This window comes from Lissotriton helveticus, chromosome 10 (genome assembly GCF_964261635.1).
Source record: "Lissotriton helveticus chromosome 10, aLisHel1.1, whole genome shotgun sequence".
NCBI lineage: Eukaryota > Metazoa > Chordata > Amphibia > Caudata > Salamandridae > Lissotriton > Lissotriton helveticus.
This window is the reverse complement of record NC_136071.1, coordinates 224,888,639-224,912,718: the sequence shown is the minus strand read 5'-3', so window position 1 is coordinate 224,912,718 and position 24,080 is coordinate 224,888,639. Positions and strand designations below refer to the sequence as shown.

The window sequence follows — 24,080 nt, the reverse complement described above, 5'->3', positions numbered from 1 at the left end:
AGTGCAGAAGCAGCTTCGAGATATAAAATCCACCATTTTGCATTTGTTTGTACTATTTTTCTCTCAGTAGTTTCACTTTATCAAACTTATAAGGATAGAAAGAGTGCTGCTGCATGCACTTTCACCCTATTGATATTAAGTGATGTGGCCTCCTATTCCCTTGCAGCCCAATGAAGTCATATAAAATGACATCAGCTTCAGTTTTTATTGATACCATTTTTCTCCCATTAAAATCAAATCAAAAGAATATATTGGGGAAGTAGTATCACAAACCCTTTTACCACATAACATAACATGAAGGCCCATCACATGACCTTTACCGCAGAAAACAGATATTTGTAACGGTTTCAAATTTTTTTATGTGTGTGTAAAAAAAAATAGAGGCTGCAACATAAGAATATTGATAACAAACAATAACTACAAAAACATAATAAAATAAAGGTATATGTAATTGTTAAAGATAAGTACTCAAACTAATTGCATAAGAGGTGTTATACAGCAATCCGGAGGGACTGCAGGTAACAAAATGGCGGTAGCAGTTGTTACCCCATGATGTCCCTAAATACCATGCCTGAACGTTCCCTCCCTGGAAACAAGTCTCATCCAAACATTCAAAAGTGGCATTTGTGTCTAGCTTGCTCATTTGTCTGACTGAAAGTGACCATACATTTCACTGGCTGGTGGTGGCTGTTCTGCTTCCAAACTCTTGTTTCCTGAAGAATTATATCACGGATATGTTATATTCTTGCTTCTCTCTGCCAACACACTCAACCTCTCCCAACTTTCACAGCTCCATTTTGCAACCCCCATCTTTTGTTGGAAAATCATTGACAGTCATAGCGCTTGAATCATGGCTCGTGTCATTCATCCCTTGTTGAAGGAACCTGATACATGTTTTTAGGTCTGGCTTTTCAGCGCTGTTGGATGCATTTTTTATTGTTACCAATTCTTTCAAATATACACAGTGGGTTTTGGCTCAACCTAGAAGACTATTAGTCTCTCTCCCTCATACTTTTGCCTATTTTGAGTATCATTCCACTTTCCAGGAGGTACTTCCTTTGGTAGTGAGACAAAATATCGAAATTAAAATATCGATATACAATAATATCGATGTTTTAATTTCGATAGTATAGAATATCGATGTCCAAAATATCGACAGACAGAATATCGTTTTTTTAAGGTATGTATGTTACTAATATCGAATTTTACTAATATCGAAATTTTGTTTAGTGTTATGTATTTTAATGTGTTGTTTATGTTTGTTAAACATGTTTTGTAATGTATGTTTGAAAATTTGTAAACTTGTTTACATTTTGCGTTTTAGTATCAGAGCGGGTTGTGGGTTTATAGGGGAATAGGGTGGGAAGTAATTTAATAATAATTAATTAATTAATATATGTTTGTAAATATTTTTTATTAATACTTAATTGGTAATTAATTAATATTAATTAGTTAATTAATTAATATATTTTGTACATATTTTTAATTAATAATTAATTGGTAATTAATTAATATTAATTAGTTAATTACATTAATTTGAGTAATTTTTTTATATATATAATTTTTTGTTATTGTTAATTAATTAATAGGGGAAACAATAATATTAATTAGTAAATTAAATTTTTTACAGCTAATGTGTTAATATATTTACTTTATTGTTATTGTTAATTAATAATTAATTGATAATTAAATAATATTAATTATGTAATTAAATTATTTAGAGTTAATGTGCTAATATATTTAATGTGTTGTTATTGTTAATTAATAATTAATTGGTAATTAAATAATATTAATTATGTAATTAAATTATTTAGAGTTAATGTGCTAATATATTTAATTTTTTGTTATTGTTAAATAATAATTAATTGGTAATTAAGAATTATTAAGTGAATAAATGATATGATTTATTTCTGTGTAGTGGGTTGTGTGTTTATAGGGGGATAGGGTGTGATATAATTAAATGTAATTAATTAAAGAGATTGTAATTTTCTTTGGTATTTATTGTTAATTAATTAGTAATTAATATGTGTTATTTAGTTCATTTATAATTACATCAATTTAGTAATATTAATTGTTATTAATTGATTAATTGAAATTTATATTAATTGTCTTTTTTATATGTGTAGTGTGTTGTGTGTTAAAGTGGGAGTAGTGTGGGAATTAATTTTTACCCCCATGCTATCCAACGCTTTCCCTACTGTTGCACCCTCTGGAGTGTGAATAGTAATTTTTACCCCTACGCTATCCACCGGGGAAACAACCTTTACAACGCAACTTTTACAACGCACTACCATTACAACAAAATTTTTACAATGCAAAAACCATTACAACGCATGTGTTTACAACGCATGTTTTTACAACGCAGGTACCTTTACAACGCATACCATTACAACGTAAGTATAGGTAAGTATATAATAATATTTTAAATTTGATATGTTTTAGTTTTTTTAAGGGGTATTTTTAGGGTTCAGGGTCAGTTTTCAGTTTTTGGGTAAAAGTGTATTTTTAGTGTTCAGGGTCAGTTTTCAGTTTTTGGGTAAAGGGGTATTTTTAGGGTTCAGGGTCAGTTTTCAGTTTTTGGGTAAAGGAGTATTTTTTGGGTTCAGGGTCAGTTTTCAGTTCTTGGGTAAAAGGGTATTTTTAGTGTTCAGGGTCAGTTTTCAGTTTTTGGGTAAAGGGGTATTTTTAGGGTACAGGGTCAGTTTTCAGTTTTTGGGTAAAGGAGTATTTTTAGGGTTCAGGGTCAGTTTTCAGTTCTTGGGTAAAGGGGTATTTTTTGGGTTCAGGGTCAGTTTTCAGTTTTTGGGTAAAGGTGTATTTTTAGGGTTCAGGGTCAGTTTTCAGTTCTTGGGTAAAGGGGTATTTTTTGGGTTCAGGGTGAGTTTTCAGTTTTTGGGTAAAGGGGTATTTTTAGGGTTCAGGGTCAGTTTTCAGTTTTTGGGTAAAGGGGTATTTTTTGGGTTCAGGGTCAGTTTTCAGTTTTTGGGTAAAGGGGTATTTTTAGGGTTCAGGGTCAGTTTTCAGTTTTTGGGTAAAGGGGTATTTTTAGGGTTCAGGGTCAGTTTTCAGTTTTTGGGTAAAGGGGTATTTTTTGGGTTCAGGGTCAGTTTTTAGTTCTTGGGTAAAGGGGTATTTTTTGGGTTCAGGGTCAGTTTTCAGTTTTTGGGTAAAGGGGTATTTTTAGGGTTCAGGGTCAGTTTTGGGTTTTTGGGTAAAAGGGTATTTTTAGGGTTCAGGGTCAGTTTTGGGTTTTTGGGTAAAGGGGTATTTTTAGGGTTCAGGGTCAGTTTTGGGTTTTTGGGTAAAAGGGTATTTTTAGGGTTCAGGGTCAGTTTTGGGTTTTTGGGTAAAGGGGTATTTTTAGGGTTCAGGGTCAGTTTTGGGTTTTTGGGGTACAGGCGTACAGGGTAAAAATAAAATAAATTTATATTTAAATTAAATCAATTAAATGAAATTAAAAAAAATAAAAATATATTAAATTATTACGTTTTTAATTTATTTTAAATGTATATGTATTAGTTTTAATTTTTTAATTATGTTTTAATGTTTTTATTTAATATTTGTAAAATTATATGTATTTTAAAATTATTTTTACATTATTATTTATACATTTAAAAAACGATATTTTTAATTTCGATATTTTTGTACTACGATATTAATTTTTCGATATTTTTGTACTTACCTTTATGAAGATATGACTCCGATATTTTTGATTTCGATATTTTTGTGTCGATATTTTTGTATGTCGATATTCTGTCTGTCGATATTATGTCAGACATTCACTTCCTTTGGAATGAATGAGGGACTAATTTACATCTGAAAAGTGTACTTAATCACCAAGCTGTTTATCGCTTTAAATTCTTCTTCTACATGCATTCTATACAAAAAGAAGTTAGCAAACTCAATAGGGCTGTCTTTAATGCGATAAACAGAATTTGTGAATGCGTTTGTTTACATGTGTTGGGACATTAAGGCCAGACCCACAGGCTTTGTCAATTACTGTTTCAAAGGAGGCTGGGAGAGACTTATGGTCGTTGGCTAGTGGACATAATGCTGCTAAAAATCAAGCTTTTTTTACTGAAATGTCCTTAAATTACATTAACATTGTAATTTAAGGATAAGTGTTGGGGAATCTAATATTTAAAAAAGCATCAACATCTTGGTCAGTGGGTGTTGCCTTTTAAGTGTGTTCAATAGCTTGGTCGCATAGCGACTATTTTACTTATGGTTAGCTCCACTCATGTAGAGTGAGTTTGTGTCCAAAGATCAAATAAACTGCTTATTAAATTTATGAAATTAACATTAGTGGTCATCAGCCACACACCTGTACCTAAATGTGTATGCTTCTGCGCCTGGCCTTTTGACCTTTGGAGTGGTGTGATGAATATTTTGTTTATGTGCATGTCAACTATAACAACAGGTACAATGGCAGTCGCAGAGAACATATGAAATGAGTCACCCAGGCTGGGAGGCGTCTTCTGAAGAGGTGAGTCTTCAAATCATTTCTGAGCTATAAATAGATCCAGGTTTAATCTGATACACTCCAGGATCAGATTCACCGTTTGAGGGCGAAACAAGAGAAGGCTTGAATTAAAGTCCTATTTTTCTCGGTTTTAGAGATTTCTACAGCAGATGAATTTTATCCTTATGTGATGAGTGAGAGGTTGTCATGTAAGTAGGTTTGTATGCAAGAGTAGAGAGCTGTGTGTGCTGTGCAAAGTAGGTTGAGGTCCATTTTTGCCTCCAAGGAGTCCCGGAGGCAATATTTTAAGATTGGGGTGATATGGTCTGATTTCCTAACTCCCGTGACCAAACATCAAAAGGATCTACTGCTCACCATTTTGGAAACTTGGCTGCAGAACGTTTAAGTTCTAGGTTGTTGGCACAATTTAGATGCAGGCCAGTAGTGATTTCTCACAACATGGGAGTTATTTACTAATGCATGGGAACTCGCATACTTGGGGCAATGCGGTTCAAGGGTTTACTTCAAGTTACTATAATAGCATGCAGGCGTAGTGCAAAACTGTTCCACACTAGGCGAGTGTCCAAGCCACCATGGGAAATCTAGACCCTTGTTTGCTGGTGTCCGGGAAGCATGTTGTGTAAGAAAATGTCACACTCTGTAGAGGTCAACTTTAAAAGCACTCACCAACAAAACTGGCCCCTGAAGAGCTCCATGGTCAGTATTTCTGACGTATCTGTAAGCGCAAAAGTGACGCATTGCTGGAATGTGTCACAAAAGTGACGCAACTCTCGTAATGCATCCTTTCACATGGGGAAAGCCACATGTGAAAGGGCTTGCGTCAGTCTTACGCCTGCTGTGAGGCAGGCGCATGATTTTGACGCAACAGCGTCCTAAAATTGACGCAGTGAAATCTCATAGATTTCACTGCGAAACTATTACGAGGCTTTTTGCGGGGGAACACCCCCTCTGCATACATTATACCTGGCGCAGGTATAATGTAGCGCAGGGGTTTACAAAGTGACGCATCTGCTTAGATGCGTCACTTTGTAAATAGTGCACAACAGGAGGCATGTTTTACGCTGCTGATGCGTCACAAAAAGTGAAGCACCGGCGGCGTAAAAGTGACGCACGGCCTCATAAATGAGGCCCCTGGTTTTTTAGCAGTGTTCATCTCACTGAGCAAGTGATCAGATTTCCATTGAATGTGGAAGCAAACTGTGCATGTAGCCATTTTAGGCAGGACTGCATACACCTAATTCCTCTTTTCATTACATTAGATATTTGTACAAACCGATTAGTGCAAAATCAATCCCTTTCACCAGCAAGTCAATGCAAATGTCATTTTCCCACTGTTTATTCAGTGCAAAGATTTTTCACTATTGCACTGACAGTAGTGGCAAATCCACTGACACAGCACAATCTATGTTATTCAGGCCCCAGAGAACAGACCCTTGGGCAAAGAAGGAGTGTATTGACCCATCCTCTGGTATAGTACTGTATTGAATTGCAGCATTTGTATAGCACTTACTACCCCTATGTGGGGTGTTGAACCACACACCCACAGGGATAGCAAGCTTCACTGTGTAGGGTATGTGGTTTGGAAGGGTGTTGTTTTTGTTTTGAGCCTAAGCTGGAAGGGTTTTCTTGTTGTGTCTGATCACTTCCGGCGTGCGGTTATTGTACTACGGTACACAGAGTCTGGCAAGGTGATGGATGAGGGTGTGTCAAAGATAAACAGTTTCTAATAGTAATAAGGATTAACCGGCTTAGCTCCCGGGGGGGGGGGGGGTACTAGCTCAGGTATGTGATACAATTCATTGATAGATGATAGACATAATTGTGATGATTCTTTAGTTTTAGGTAAACGTAAAGAGACCTTTGAACCCAAAAATGAATTATAAAAAAAACATTTTCAAAGACCTATTTCCAGGTTATCAAATACAATGATGCTAGATATAACACAAACAAGGCATTGTGAATATAATCTGATCTCAGATGTTTAAGGTCAAAAGAAATGACATCAATATGTTGAAACATTACTATTTTTATGAAGAAATGTACGACTGATAAGTTAATAAATATACCATACAAATTTATGACTGATAAGACGAAGAAATGTTGTTTTTAAGAATAATAAGATCATTAAAATATATATACGCACAATAAGAGCGTATTCAAAGTAATTATGACAAACTTTGAAATATGTTGGCGGTAATACGATATTTTTAACCGTTGAATGTGAATATTTGTATATTGTGTATCAATGAGGATATTTGTCCAGGTTGTTGAATATAAGAACAGTTGAGAAAACAAAGGAATCTGTCTCTAGGATGGTTTTTAACAGTGTTTATATATTTTATTTAGATTATTTTTAACTTGAAATCATTGTCCTGAAGAAGGTGACGATCCTTTCTAACACCGAAACGCCACGTCGACAGTCTTTTTCTTTTATTGTTTATCATGTATAATGTATGTTTTAAATAAAAAATCATGATCAATTGTTTTTTAAGGTTTTTGTTAAATATTATGATTTGTATAAAATAATTTGTTGATAAATAAAATAGAACACTAGAACATTCCTTTGAATTTGAATTGTTTTTAACTGTGGGGCATACCGTACAAACAAATATGTAAATTTGGCAACATGGTAAAATTAGACCTTGTAAAAGTTTGATCTGAAAATCTTGTGCTTATTAAGTGTCCAGTTTTGCCTGGACAGTTAACTGGGTTTGAAGATATCGATCTTTTCCCCCTGTAATAAAAGGAAAAGGGAATTTTGTTTTTTGTTTAAATGATAGGCAAACAGCCAATAGCATGAGGCGAGAGGGTACGACTCCTCTGGGTGGAGCCAATGCCCACTCTTTACCTATTTAAAGAATTTGTAACAATCCTTCTTGCAGGCAAATGCGCTTTCAACTAAGACCTAATAAATTAAATTGATGGATGACTATAGAATATTAAGAAACCATATGGAGATACTACCACCAGGTGAACGACAGGCAGAATTGGAGAGAGATTTAGTTTAATACAATAAAAAGTGATGCACACCACTTTGCTGAAGCTCATGTCCTATGATCTGAACATTCCTCTGACTCTCTTTGTGCATATAAATCTGTCTACATCTACATTGTGTCCCTAATCTTTGGGTATGGCCCTTTAAATGGCCCTTCCAATGAAGCTTTTTTGGAATATATCATGTTTCGCTCTGCTTGGTATACCGTTAAGTCCTATGGTACCTGGTTTGTGCAAACTACAGCCACAATAATAAATAGACTGACTTTGCTACAAGTAGTTAACGCTAAGAATATAGCAGAATGGTAGACAAACCATACAGGCAATGCAAAGCCACGGCTGAGAGTTTCCAGGACAAGTTATAAAACTTCACAAGTAGGCAATCGTCATGGAAAGAGGACACGATAAGCATTTTGAACATCTCATGTGGAAGAGGAACCCTAACAAACAAGTCATACTAGCAGCATCCGGTGATAGCAGTGCCTAATTTGAGACTGTGGTTTCCTGTGCTTGGCGCCAGATCTTAACTGCCAACACCGACACTTATGACATTCTTATTTAGAGATAAGCACAACAACAGTTGTTTATTAATTCAGCATTCATTAAAAATTACTAAAACATGCCACCCATGCCATACTTACAGCTTTAGGGGGCTGGAATAGTCTGAACTGTCACACTTGTAGGAGTGTGATGGTTAGTAGATGTGTTGGTACTGTCATTGGCAACGCTGGCTGGGACAATGAGCGGTGCAAGCTGCAGCGGCGTCCTGACGAGAGCTCTGGCACGTATGTGTTTATTTTCAAATTGTGCACTGGGTGACAGATACAGCCAATCCATGGTGACAGTCACCCATTGATGGAGATATGGGCATTTTAAAAGGGGTCAAAATATGACTTGCCTACGAGAAGGCATTATGCAGTGCAAGAAATGTGGTAGAATAATTCATGATCATGTAGAAGGGGTTGAGAGAAGAGTAAGAAAATGGTTGGAGCTACATTCAAGGCAAACTGCCTAACAAGATGGAACAAATAAACGGCAGAACAAGCATTGGCAAAGGTAACAGGTCTGGTCTTCGCAAGCTGATGAGATTGTTACATTCTTTTTATTTGTTACTGTAAGCATATGCCTCACAAATAAAAGAAGCATTGGCAAAGTCAATAGGTCTCAGCTATGAGAAGTATTGGCTTGGGCAATGCCTTATAGTCATGCTGTACAGCACCACAGCAAGTGCGCAGCATGCTTAAAATTTGTTTTTTTTTTAAAGCAATATGACGCGGCCAGGGCTAAGGCGCGTTTAAAAAGAATTCATTAGGACTTGCTTTCTCATAGCCTCTTTAAAATATATTTTTAGCTATGTGTTTCCCTATCCCATCTAAACTGTCCTCTCCCGCCATCCACGTCTTTCTCTCCCATCCAACCTTCCTCCTTAGTGTGGAATCATACCTCAATCCTCTCCTCCGTTTGATGGAAAAAAACAACCCAATGTGGGAGTGGGTTGCTGGACGAGGCAATATTGAGGGCGGAGGGAGAGAAGGACATGGGTGGAGGAGAGAATAGGAGAGAGGGGAAGGGGTGCAAACGCACAATGAAGAGCGGGTGGGAAGGGCAGGGGCAAGAACACGGACAACAAACGGTGGGCAGGACGGCTGAGGCAAGCCAGTAGGAGTGTCTGAGACAAGCACACAGGCAATGGAGGGTAGGCGTGTGCAAGAAAATGGACAACAAATGGTAGGCAGGATGGGATGAGGCAATCACATAGACAATGGAGGGTGGGTGTCAGAAGCTATGGCAAGCACACAGAAAGCGTCCAGGGAAAGCAAATGGACAATGAGGCTGGGCGGGAGAGGCTGTGGACACGCACAGACAAGCACTGAACAACAGAGGGTGAATGGCAGAGGCTGGGGGGAAACACATGGACAATGAAGGTAAGATGGGAGGGGCTTGCTAGTTCACAGACAACTAAGGGTGGGTGGGAGATGCTGGGGCAGCACACAGACAATGGAAGGTAGGTAAGACGAGAATGGGAAGGAACACAGAGGGGAGAAAAGTACACGAGGGAGACAGCTGGAAAACACATGCTCCCATGAAACGGCACCCATCTGTGCCGCAAAATGTGAGCAGGCACAATCCATCTTATTTAGGTAACCACACAAGCATCTATGGCCCCTTCTATGTCACCGGAGTGCCAGTGTGGCACTAAAAGAGGGTGCAAACACCCGTTGTTCCCCAGTACACTTCCTGCAATGCAGACATTTGTGTGCCTCACTTTCACTGTAGCTGGATTTTTGTGACAGGTGTTGTTCTCCCAGAGAAAACCTTGCAACCTTCTATTAAATGTGTTGTGTCTGAATTTAAATTCTAATGTTTATTTCTCAGATTTGGTTGTTCAAGTTTTATAAAACAGTTTTCACACAGTGCAACATTCTGACACACACAGAATTTTTTATATGATTCTACATAGATCGGCCCAGTTCCCACTGAAAAAGTTGGATGACTATTTAAAAATAAATAAAAAAACATTGGTCCATGGCTATCTTCTAAGGATGACAAATGTTGGTCAGTTAGCCACATGGATCAAATCTACAGCATGTATTGGCTGTCAGCAGTGCTATTTCAGGAACATAGAAATTGCCTAACTATGTTATCAACAGGAAGATCTATTTGAAATAGGTCCCTCCTCTATTAATTATGTTTATTTTGTATCTATACTGATATCTCTGGTGGGAATATCAGGTGGGGCTGCACTGGTTTACTATATGAATAGAACACTGGTACCAAACATTGCAGGGCTGGGGCAAGAATACCATTGTACACAAAGTGACATTTTGTGATCTTCCCTCCCTTGACAAAATGGCTACATCTGTTGTGCAGTTTGTCACCTTCTCCTGGTACCACCCCTGGCAGCCACCTAGAATTTAATTCCATGTACATTGCAGGGTTATCAAAAGGAAAATAATAGATAAAGAACTGTGGTTTAGAAACACTATATTTAGTGAAGTTCAATACGGATTACATAGTTGGTCTTTTGTTAGTAGCCTCTGAAAATGATTTAATACAATTTACAACTAAGCAGTAGTGTTTCTCCAGGGCAGACAGAAAATAGAGGTTCAAAACCATGTTCTTCTTTTTAAACTAATTTGGGCTTGATTCTGAGTCGGGGGAAATTACAGCATGGCATTTTGCTCCACCTGCTTCAGAGTTAGTAGGTTTTTCCACACCCGAATTTTATAGCCTGTAGTGTCGGCCCAAACAATTGAATGAGGCAAGTCTCGTTCCACAGTTTTTTAGGTGTCAGCCCTAGATGGTATGCATGCACAGTGTCGAAAGAGACATGCTGTTTCTACTTTGTGGGCTTCAGCCTGTCCATAGGCTTTCCATTTGCTGGCTCAGTCATCGCTCCATTCTTCGTTCTGCCCATTTGTCGATGGCATGCATGGGTCATGCCTTTTCCAAGGTTTGACCCTCCCCGGGAGCAGTGACCAACTACCGCTAAACATATGCTGCGGCCATTTTAGGGCATTGTTTCTGCACTACTTTTTTATTATTTCTTTAGGAGAGCTTTTCACAAGCGCATTTACGAGGGCCCTAAGTGCTTTTTTTATTGAAGTTTTAGATGAGCATGTACAATGTACAGAGGGTAACAGCAGCGAGCTAGTACAGATCAAAAAAGAAAAAACATAAAACAACATGTGGCAAAGGCATACATAATTAATGCTTGTCATGTGATTGTATCTGCGATGAACAATAGATTATCATGCTTGTTATTCTAGACATCGTAGAGTTAATGAACAGCATTATCTGAGGGCTCATCTGTTAACACTTTCCTAAGATATTGTAATGGTAAACAGTCAAAATATTGAGTAAAAAATATCGAATGGACATAATATCGAGTTTAAAATATAGAATGGACAAAATATCGAATGGACAGAATATAAACATCAAAAATATCGTTTTTAAGGTAAGTAATGTAATATCGAATGTTAAAAATATAGAAAGTTAAAATATCGAAGTATATAATATAGGTTATTAAAATTATCGAATTTTTAATAATATCGTTTTTTTATAGTGTTTTTTATGTTATTATATGTGTGAAAAGTGTGTATTTATGTTATAATTTATTTTAATTAATGAATTTTGTTTTTTTTATTTTTGCGTAATTTAATTCTGTAGCGGGTTGTGGGTTTATAGGGGAATAGGGTGGGAAGTAATTTAATTATAATTAATTAAATATGTACATTTATTTATTGGTATTCATTTTTAATTAATTGTTAAATAATTTATATTTGGTAATTAATTACATTTTAATTGGCAATTAATTTTAATTAATTGATTAATTGCTAATTATGTTAATTTTACTAATTTATGTTCTGTAGCGGGTTGTGGGTTTATAGGGGAATTGGGTGGGAAGTAATTTATTTATAATTAATTAAATATGTAAAATTATTTATTGGTATTTATTTAGAATTAATTGTTAATTATTTTTATGGGTAATTAATTAAATGTTAATTGCCACTTCATTTTATTTAATTGATTAATTGCTAATTATGTTTATTTTACTAATTTATTTCTGTAGCGGGTTGTGGGTTTATAGGGGAATACGGTGGGAAGTAATTTATATAGAATTAATTAAATAATTCAATTTATTTAATTGTATTTAATTTGAATTAATTGTTAATTCATTTTTAATTGTTAATTAATTATTTGTTAATTTGTAATTAATTTGTATTAATAGGTAACTATTTGTAATAATTAATTTTAATTTGTAAATTTAATTGATTAATTATTATATTATATTAAATTGGTAATTACTCTTAATTAATTTTTTATAGATATTCATTTATATTTTTTAAATAATATATGAAGTATTTACTTTCCCTACTGTTGCACTCTCTGGAGTGGGAATAGTAATTTTTACCCCTACGCTATCCAACGCTTTCCCTACTGTTGCACTCTTTGGAGTGGGAATAGTAATTTTAACCCCTACGCTATCCAATGCTTTCCCTACTGTTGCACTCTTTGGAGTGGGAATAGTAATTTTAACCCCTACGCTATCCAACGCTTTCCCTACTGTTGCACTCACTGGAGTGGGAATAGTAATTTTTACTCCTACGCTATCCAACGCTTTCCCTACTGTTGCACCCACTGGAGTGGGAATAGTAATTTTTACCCCTATGCTATCCAACGTTTTCCCTACTGTTGCACCCACTGGAGTGGGAATAGTAATTTTTACCTCTACGCTATCCAACGCTTTCCCTACTGTTGCACTCATTGGAGTGGGAATAGTAATTTTTACTCCTACGCTATCCAACGCTTTCCCTACTGTTGCACCCACTGGAGTGGGAATAGTAATTTTAACCCCTACGCTATCCAATGCTTTCCCTACTGTTACACTCTTTGGAGTGGGAATAGTAATTTTAACCCCTACGCTATCCAACGCTTTCCATACTGTTGCACTCACTGAAGTGGGAATAGTAATTTTTACTCCTACGCTATCCAACGCTTTCCCTACTGTTGCACCCACTGGAGTGGGAATAGTAATTTTTACCCCTATGCTATCTAACGTTTTCCCTACTGTTGCACCCACTGGAGTGGGAATAGTAATTTTTACCTCTACGCTATCCAACGCTTTCCCTACTGTTGCACTCACTGGAGTGGGAATAGTAATTTTTACTCCTACGCTATCCAACGCTTTCCCTACTGTTGCACCCACTGGAGTGGGAATAGTAATTTTTACCCCTACGCTATGCAACGCTTTCCCTACTGTTGCACTCTTTGGAGTGGGAATAGTAATTTTAACCCCTACGCTATCCAACGCTTTACCTACTGTTGCACTCTTTGGAGTGGGAATAGTAATTTGTAACCCTACGCTATCCAACGCTTTCTCTACTGTTGCACTCTTTGGAGTGGGAATAGTCATTTTTACCCCTACGCTATCCAACGCTTTCCCTACTGTTGCACTCACTGGAGTGGGAATAGTAATTTTTACCCCTAAGCTATCCAACGCTTTCCCTACTGTTGCACCCACTGGAGTGGGAATAGTAATTTTTACCTCTACGCTATCCAACGCTTTCCCTACTGTTGCACTCACTGGAGTGGGAATAGTAATTTGTACCCCTACGCTATCCAACGCTTTCCCTACTGTTGCACCCACTGGAGTGAGAATAGTAACTTTTTACCCCTACGCTATCCAACGCTTTCCTTACTGTTGCACTCTTTGGAGTGGGAATAGTAATTTTAACCCCTACGCTATCCAACGCTTTCCCTACTGTTGCACTCTTTGGAGTTGGAATAGTAATTTTTACCCCTACGCTATCCAACGCTTTTCCTACTGTTGCATCCACTGGAGTGGGAATAGTAATTTTTACCCCCACGCTATCCAACGCTTTCCCTACTGTTGCACTCAATGGAGTGTGAGTAGTAATTTTTACCCCTACGCTATCCAACGCTTTCCCTACTGTTGCACTCATTGGAGTGGGAATAGTAATTTTAACACTCTTGCTATGTTATGGTAATAATATTGTATATTTTTTAATAATATTATGTTAATATATATATATATGTTTTGACAAATAAAATTGTATTTTTTTATAACTTAAATTAATTATTTAATATTTTTAAGGTTATTTAAGTATTTTTAAGTATATTTTAGTTATTTATTTAAAAAAAAATTTATTTTACATTAATTTTAATAAATTCGATATTTTTACAAAGTACATATTTTTAAACGATATTTTTGATTCAATATTTTTGTACTTACCTATTTGTAGATAGGACTTCGATATTTTTGTAGTCGATAATTTGGAGTCGATATTTTAAATGCCTATATTTTTGTAGTCAATATTATGTCAGTGATCCATTGTAATAATGGTTCCCATATATCAGCAGGTCGAGATGGGGAGGGGAGTTGTTCTGCATAAAGAATCAATCGGGTTCGACAACTTGCTAAGTCTTGAAGCCATTGTGCAGTCGTTGGTGCCGCTATGCTCTCCCACGTCATTGCCACTCGCCTTTTGGCCAGTAAGAGAGCTACCTTCACCAATTTTCCCACCGCCCCCTTCACAGCAGGGACCAATCCCAGCAAGCAGACTTGCGGGGAGCATTGTAAATGCACATTGACCATCTAAGTGCTTTTTTTTTACTCGCTCCTCACAAACAATGATGTGAGCTCAATCCCTGACTCCCACATTCGCAAAGCTTTTCCCTAGGGAAGCCCACACTAACCACTGAACCCCTGATCCTACTCACGCTCTGCATTTCTTGTCTTCTCTACAAGCGATGGTTCTAACCACTGACATCACTTCCATTCCCATAGGTTCAGAGAAATCTGGGCTTTTAGGGCAAGCCTGCCCACAGCACCACCTTTGAGTGGCTGGAAATGTGAGTAGAAAGCAAAACTGAAAGAAGAAGGGTCGGTGGTGAGGGGAAATAAGAAACAATATATATGTTTTCATGCGCTTTATAAAGCTCCGCACATTAACTTAAAGCTGCTTCAAAGCACTTCTCCGATTTTCTGAATAATTGTAATTTCTTCTAATTTCTGTTTCTGCTTTCTCTCTATATCCAGAAACTGGTCCTCGGAAGCTTGTTTCCAGTCCAGGGAAGGCATGGCTTGGCAGTTCGGGCTGGACTGTTCCCATGAGGCATAGGGTCAGACTGATTTGCATATAGCCATGTCTGAACTGGGGTGGCAGAGTGGGCTAAAGAACGGTGATGGATCAAACCCAGATCTTTTGACGGGTGTGAGTGTTTGATTGGTTCAGATGCTCCGTCCCCTTTTGTACCGCTTCTCTCTATATCCCTCCTTATTTGGTACGCCTTCACTAGGGCGCCTAGACGTCCCGGATTTCCGTGGACCATCACGGTTTTAGAAGACTGTCCCAAAGTCTGCTAAGCACTCACACTACTCAGAGTAGCGTCTGCTGACGTTTTTGACGTCCCATCTCACCATGGATAACAGTTCACTTCTTTAAATAGTCACCTGCTGGGTAGCCTCTCTTCATTCAATGAGCACAGCAGCTTTGAGCAAGAGGTGACTTTGAGCATTATTACGATGCCGGTGGGACCGGTCCCACCAAGAGACAGCCCTTCGGACAGACCGCCGCATTAAGATGCAGACGATCAGACACTTGACTGTCGGGGGTGGACTTCCACCTCGACAGGATTTACTGATACCGATGGGGCGGCAATCAGAATCTCAATCCTAAATGGAGGCAGTGCCGGGTCAGGGTTACGATATACCTTTTCGACTGCCTGTTCATGGCGGTCCCACTGGCATTAAAAGGTATCGGAAAGTGACTTTGGGGACCTCAGGTAGGGCCCACGTCCCCCGTGGGCCACTGTAACTTGGCCCTGGGGGCACATGTAGAGCCCCCACACACATTCATGCACCTTGTGCCAGGCACCATATGGCCCTTTTCCAGGGCCGTAGCACAAGCCGCAGTGTTATTGAGCACTTTTTCGCCTGCCACCCCTGTGGGGACATTGTAATGGACTGGTGGGGCCGCCGATGTCTTATGGGGCGGTCCCTTGGCTGCGGCAATGGCAGTCGGACGCTCGTCCAACCATCATCGGAATGAGACCCATTGTGTACGGAGGTTTTCATCCAAGGTCAAACATGCCTCTGGGGCTTGGTACAGACTAGGGTGGGAGGGAGTTTGGTCCTCCTATCAGTCCTTTGCACAATCCACACATCAACTTGGAAAAGGGGCAATGAATGATTCATTTTTGATTCCCATTCATGTGGAATGAAAATAAACCCCCTAGGGCTCCGTGGGCATCTCTAGGCCACCTTACATCCCTCCCCCCAGACCGTCACATCGAAACACAAACCGCAGTTTACCCACTCTTCTTTCTGGTACTAATAATTATGCTTTGACTTTTATAAATACATAACTACAAGTCCCAGAATGCAAAGGAAAATGACAGAATGACTGAAACACATTGATATCGCTGTTCTTTCCTTGACTAGCTAAAATGTTTTGAACTGGCGCACAGGTCTATGTTTGTTTCCTTATTTCTGGTCCTGTTACCGGTTTATTGGATGTGGCAGTATGAAACCTCGGATTGGGCAGGCGCTGTTGTCTGCATTATTCTTGATTTGCTGCCCTTGTCACATACTGTATCATCTCCTACATAATTTGCAGATTTTAACCATAATAAATTATTTCTAACTCAAAAAAATCAAAATTTGCAAAAAAATTATGACACGTTTTCCAGCTCAGTGGCAGACCTTGTGTTGCACAGAGGCAGGTCATCTTTCAGTTTCTAACAGCTGTATTTAGGTTTTGGCTTTGGATTATAAAGTGTTTTACATGAGTAAAAATGCAAAATAGTGAAACATTATTGCTTCAAAATGTGCCGCATTATGATGCCACCTAAGTTGCTTTTTTTGCCACATCATTTAGTGATCCTTTCAACATAATTCAGGCGGCCCTGCCTATGACTCCTCATAGCGCATTGTATCAACTGAGTCATCATGTCTGGGTCAGTTCAGGTTGCTGGTGCGTGTGTTCAAGACAGCGGCGATTCACAGCTCTAGAGATGAGTGTAAGCAGTGTGTGTTTTCGACAGTGCCTGTTAGTGGGTCATAAAGGTGTTAAACTCATCCTATTCTTGGCCCCTCTGTTGAGAGCACAGAGCAAATCTATACTACTATTATAAAGAGAGAACACACACCTTTGAGCCAGGTAAACTCGGGAACCACAGCGCCAATCCACACACCCGATACATTGTAGAAATTGTCAGGGTGTGCAGATGGACATAGGCTATAAAAAATAAAAAAAACGTACATTTAAAAATATAACTTTAAAAAAAAAGTAGTGCCCTGAAAGTAGCGCCGGCCGCGACCCTGCTCTGGCCGCGACGTAGCGCTGGCCGCGACGTGCGTGATGACGAGGATTAGCGGCGGACATGGAGCGGCGGTGAAGTGAGGAGTGCGGGTAGAAGCGGCTGCTCAGGTGCGTCATGACGAAGAGGAGCGGCGGACATGGAGCGGCGGTGAAGTGAAGATCGCGGGAAGGAGCGGCAGCTCAGGTAAAGTAAAGGCTCATTGAAATCAGGGCGGGAGGGAGTCGGGGCGGGAGTGGGGCGGGAGGGGGGTGGGAGCCGGTGTGCACAGAGGGATGGGCGGGAGGAGTCAGGCGGGAGGGAGTCGGGGCGGGAGGGGAGCGGGGCGGGAGCGGGTGTACGCAAGCATCAAACGCTGCCCCAAGCCCCTTTCTGCCCCAGGCAACGCTGGGGCGGGCTGCTAGTAGCTGTATATTTGTCAATCGGAATTACTATTTTAGGTGAAAGTTCATAATGTTCAGTGGCGGTGCGTCCATTAGGGGCGTTGGGGCGTTGCCCCACTAGCCTGGACGACCGCCGACCGACCGCACTGAATAAAAAAAGTATTTGCACTGTATGTCACTGTACATAAATTAAAAGTGGAATAAGAGCGCACTCAGGCCCCGGAAAAGCCCGACAGGATCGGGACTACATTAGGGAAATGGGCCTGCGGCGTGGGGGGCGGGGCTGTGTCAGAGTGACAGCCAGGCAGGCAGGCAGCACAGCAGATCTGTGCGCATGCAAAAGGCCGGAGTAGTCGAGATTTCGACTGGCCCGCGCATGCGCACTTTTGAGACCTCCCCTCTACAGTAATGTTGGACATAGGCATGGAGCTGGGGCCCCGGGTGTAAAAATGGGCAGATATCAGTCTGCTCTTTAGTCAATCCTGGCGCAGTGGCGCTGCTAACGCCGCGCCAGGATTGGCTACTCCAGCTGGATGGTGCCGTGCGTGGTGTTGGCTGCTGTAAGGCAATGTCACCAGTGATTGGCCAAACTGCGCGTGCTGGAATCATGGCACAAGGCAGTCAACAACAGTAAGTGAAAGTGATGATGTGTTCATGATGAGTCATACAGTGGGCGCGTGACTGTTGTTGTTGGACTCGTCGTGACTCGTGAGTCGTGACCAGACGTGTGTGTATCAGCGCACTGGTGTCTGCCACTGGACCGCCTCCCTGGACCTGAGTGTGACAGTTGACATCGTCGAGACCGCGCCCCCCCCCACGTAAGTTATGCTGCCACCAACCAATAATTTACCGTTACGTGTGTGATGATTTTGTGTGTGTCTAATACACTATACTATTTTTAAATTTGTAATTAAGCACGACGGGAGGGGGAGGGGACGAATAAGATAAAGATAATAGCGGAATTGAATAAGGACTTGTCTTGATCACTCAGAATCACCCTGTGCGCGCGCTAGAAGTGAGGCCCGTGATCTAACTGGCTGAGGTGGAATAGAGTGCAGGATGGGACAGAATGAATTGAATGGGAAGGGGAGGGGATTGACAGAAGGGGAGATGATTAAAGAGTGATGGAGAAAAAGGGAACTTAAAAGAAAGGGGGAGAAGGGGATATGAGAGGAGAGATAGGAATGTAAGGTAGAGAAGGAAAAATGGGAAAGAGAAAGGAAAAGGGAAGGGAAGTTTCAAGCCAGTATCAAGTCAGTTAGTTTAAAGTTTGGTTTCAGTTCAGTTTCAAGTTCGGTTTTCATTTGGTTTCTATACTCATCTCGTCCCTTTCACCCAGCCCCACCCATTTCTTTTTGGAGCCTGTGAGGCCCCGGCCCCCTCGGTCTCTCCCTCTCGGGGGCCTCGGCTCCAGCCGCCATCAGTGGTCCTCTCCGTCCGGTGCTCATGAGTGCAATGCCGAGGCTGCCTGGTTACCAGCCTTGTATACCACGGACACGTCACAATAGAAAACTTCAACCTGTCATCATGCATCACCGGTTTATGGGCGATGACAGGTGTTGCAGTGTAAGGGGGGGAGAGCAGGCGAGGCACGGTTTTAATTCAATCACCTAAAAAAAAAGCAAAAATCTATTTAATCACAAAAGGATCCTGCGACGAGCCTCAAAGACGATCTAATCTTGCCCGACCTTCTCCCCCCACAGTGGCCTCTCCTTGTCTCTGCTGAGGCGGAAGCCTCCCCTCTGCACTTAGCCTCGAGTCTCGACCTTGTGACATCACAGTGGAGGGACTGGCACGTCACATGTGTTCCATCCACAGGATTCCCCTGCTGGTGCTGGCCTGAACCTCGTGACATCACAGTGCAGGGCCTGGCACGTCACAGGTGTTCCATCCACAGGATTCCCCTGATGGTGCTAGGCTGGGCCTCCTGACGTCACAGTGGAGGGCCTGGCACGTCACAGGTGTTCCATCCACAGGATTCCCCTGCCGGTGCTAGGCTGGATCTCGTGACATCACAGTGAAGGGCCTGGCACCTCACAGATGTTCCATCCACAGGATTCCCCTGCTGGTGCTAGGCTGGACCTCGTGACATCACAGCGAAGGGCCTGGCGCCTCACAGGTGTTCTATCCACAGGATTCCCCTGCTGGTGCTGGCCTCGACCTAGTGACGTCACAGAGTGGATTGCATGGCACATCACAGGTGTTCATTCCACAGGATTCTGCTGCTGGGAAGGCGCGGCCCTATGGCTGTCACAACTTGCACACACACACATCCATACAAGCACATGCGAAGTCACTCACATAGGGGGGGTCATACGCTACAATTTATTATGAACTTTACCAAGAGAGCCCAATGAGGGCCACTCTTCATTGGTCACAGTGAGATAACTTCGAATCAATCACACCCGGGTGCAGTTGTTGCGTCCCTGCTGATAGATGGGTCTCCCCTCGTGGACGGTACACCATTCACAGCAGGAGCTCTCATTCTTCACCAGGCTCGTAATGGGGTCTCACTTGTGCGAATTTCTAGTACAATCTTTACTGTGTGTTGCTCCGGGGTGCTTCTACTTTCCCTGTGAGTCTTAGTCATAGCTGCCAAGTTTCTGCGGTCATTGTGTGATGTGCCGCGCCAGTCCAGGTTTTTTCCTCTGAATTATGGGACGTGTATTCCTGTTTTATAATGAAATAAACAAGACTACAAGTCCTAGAATTCCAGGAAAAAACGTGGACTGGAGCAGCACAACACGGATGGACCCGGAAAACTTGGCAGCTCTGCAAGATACCTGTGCTCAGGTTAGGAGAGCAACAAGACCCAACCGTTGGGGGGGGGGGCGTCAGGGAAGGGGGGCTAACACTTCCCAAAAGTGGTGCAGGCCAAGAATTTCAGGCAAGGTGGGTAGAGCCATCTTCATAGCCAATATGAGGGAAAGAAGTGACACATTTTGTAGTTTTGACCCATTGGACAAACCCAATCTGATTATGATTGAAAGATTGGAGTCCATGTTTACCCCTATATTCCTCCCTAGGGTTGAGTTATGTGGCGGGCTAGCTACTAAGGCCAAATTGTTCATAGCAGTGTTAGATCCTTTTGCCGCACATGAATATTTCGATTTATGACATGTTACTTTATTGTTAGAAATGGGTTCTCTACTTGGCAGGGGTAGGTACCTTTGTCCAAATTGGGACCGTTGCTTCTAGTCAGGGTAAGGGGGATATACACTCAAGATAACCCCTGCTCACACCTAGGTAGCTAGGCACAAGCAGACAGACTTATCCCAAAGGCAAGAGTTTTCAGCATTGATGAATTATTCTATGGTTAGGAAGGTTAAAGGTGATTAATTGTAATTGCTTTCATGTTTTGTTTTCTGGTGAACTGAGCTGTGCTGCTAGAATTGTGGTTAAGCAGTGGGAAGGCAAAGGAGGAAGACTGACACGGGAATTATTTCAGGTGTGTCCTGCAGACAGCCAGGGTCAGGGGTGTGAAGGCCTTTTCAGTGTGTTGCCAAGGAACCAAGCTGTCCTTAGGTACTAACACTTCAGGTATTGTGGTTGGCTGATCCTTTCTGTTCTGAACTCGTGTAGAGGGGCTGTAGCTTGTGACTTACAGGCCCCTCATCAGGTTTACATGCCACTCAGCAGCTCTCCACATTGTTTACCGTTTACAGGCTGCAGAGCGGCTATTACCGCATGTGTGCATAGAAATAATGTTTGTTTAGACCAGTGACTATACATTAAGACACACATGTGCACTTGTTTAGAATCCACAAAACATCAGATTTACAACTACATAGTGGAAAGACCATACAGGAAGCAATATTAATTTAGGAAAACATAATATTGCGTGAACATGTTATTGGGACTGGAATGTCCCCTGTGAGGTATGTCAGGTTGCCTATCTTGAAAACTCGACTGTGAGTAGCTGGGTTCCCAGAGATTATTTAATTTTGGCCCTAGCCTTGTGGTAATCTAGTGCATAAAGGCCTATGCTGTCCCCTGACGTGATGGAGGTCATGGACCTGTCCTGTGACCTGGAGGGACATGTCAAGCATGCCCTCTTTGTCCTGATAGTGGACTACCAGCCTGCCACGGGTTAAGCATGTAGATCGACGGCACAGCATACTGTATTTGTTGAATGCATAGTCATGATCAGACCTTTTTATCTGTGTCACTGGAGTGGAGGCCCCACCAATGTGAAGTTCTGCTTCAGTGCACTAATCCTAACCCTTCTGCTAACATTCCAAATATATGCTGTGTGTGTTTATGTTGTGTCTTGTTTGGTACATGCAATATGTACACAAGTGTGCCCATGTAATGGATGCCTCTGGATTCCATTCTGGAAGCCCCAAATCTGCTCCGGTACACAAGATGGAGGTGAGATTGTTTTCCCAGACAGTGTAAGTGTTTTGCTGACATTCCTAAAGCTGGAGGGTGGAGACAAGACACTTACTTTACAGCTAATCAGAAGAACAAGACATATTGGATACAATAAGTTACATGCAGTTTCATTGGCCCTTAACATAGATGATGTTGTTTTTGTCATTTTCATGCCTGACATAATGTGTTTCATTATGTTAAAATGTTACAGTTATTGTAGCAGACCCATTTTCTAATAAAAACCCACTTCAATCTGATCTGTGAACGCAATACTGAGAAGAGACTGAACCTGAGTCTTTCCAATTCCACACCAGTAGCTCTATCTATACATTAAAACAGAGCAGTGTGCTGCCCCTTTATAGTAATTGAGACACTTTGAAAAAGTCACAAAACACATTTGAAGGGAGCACTCAACTTGATTGATGTAATGCAGAATAATCAGTTGCTCCTGACTAAATTAGTACGGTTCACAAATATGCAAGACAACTTTTTTCCTAACTTGCACAACTGTATATTTTCTAGCCAAAGCTGAGGTACTAACGTTGATACATAAATGATACTTAGCACGTGACTTTTACGTGATTGTGTATTGCCATCTATAAAAGACAATCCCCAAGACGTGCTCCCTAGGTCCTTCCTGGACCATAATCGTGCATCAATAAGGGTCCCTCCTATGAAATAAGGTGAACATCCTGAAGTTGGGCTTTGCATGACTGTAACCGGGCCTGTTCATGCGAAAGCTCTGCACCTGTGATGATTTCCAAAGTGAAAGCCCAGCTAGACCTGCTCTTCCAGTCGACAGCGATGACTGGCAATGTGAAACCTGCACTACACCCCGACAGTGACCGTCCACAAGACCTACTTTCCACTGCTATAGTACCTGTCATTGTATAATGTTGCCCGAATGTCCAACCTCCTCTCAAAATGTATAAAGGGTAGGTCGCTGTTTTAAATCTGGTGTGACATCATAAAGGGTTGTGATGTTCGTATAACAACTCATGTGATTATAGAACACCAAAATAGACTATATAATGGCCTCTGTAACTGTGTAAAGAATCTCGTCACTGCATACTGTTGAATGGTGATAGTTTGTGACCTGTTTAGTTGGTTCTTTTGTTGTTTGCAGTTTAAATCAAAAAAGTTGTTTGTTTTGTTGTTTGCAGTTTAAATAAAAACAATCTGTGAGGTTCTCAGCATTGTATCTTGAAGTCTGTGATGAAGCTCTGTTGTTATACTGAATAAGCAGCTACCTAGTATGTCATATGACAGCTCTTTAATAATGTAATCCCTGCCCTTTCACAATTGCTTTATTAACCTTCCTGCTTTCTCAGATTTGCTTGGAAATGCACCATTTTTCCACTATTTTTTCCAAATTTTCTCGGGGGGAATTCCCCCCGAACCCTCCTTATGAGGTTCGGCCTCGCTCGCTACGCTCGCTCGCTACGGTGCAGTATGAATATCTTTTTCCGCCTCACCACCGAATTAGCACCGAAAGAAAAGAAATGCAGCCTTTCTGTGTGTGTAAGAGTGGGATGGGGAAGTGGAGGTGACAAAAGGAAGCATGCAGAAGGACAAAGAGAAAAGAAAAGGCAGAAGATGAAGTGTGAGACATGCAGCCTGAGATAGACTTCAGGAGATGTGGTGAGAAAAGAGAATAAGGAACTAACACAGAGAGGGAGACTGCAGAGGAAAGAGATGTGAATGGATGAATACGCATTCATGTAATATTGAATAAAAAAATCAGTGCTAATAAGCATTGGTAAAGTCAAATGGTCTGACTTGTTTTATGTGTTCCTTCTGGGATGTATTTGGATTCACTAACATCAGAGTCATTCAAATACGGATTAGGTGGCACGCCTTGAGAGCACAGGATCTAAGCTTACGTTTTAGGCAGTGTGCATAGTTACATTAACGCGTCTCTTATAAAGGATTCCTAGCTACATTTTTTTTTACCACAACCATTGCAGAGACCTCAACCATCTTTTCCATCCTACTTAAAG

General features: G+C 40.8%; 1 protein-coding gene across 1 annotated transcript in view; it reads right to left on the bottom strand.

Moving 5' to 3' along the window:
- GRAP (GRB2 related adaptor protein) overlaps nt 1–24,080 on the bottom strand; it is a 426,467-nt gene that overhangs the window by 320,553 nt on the left and 81,834 nt on the right. The window lies entirely within an intron of this gene.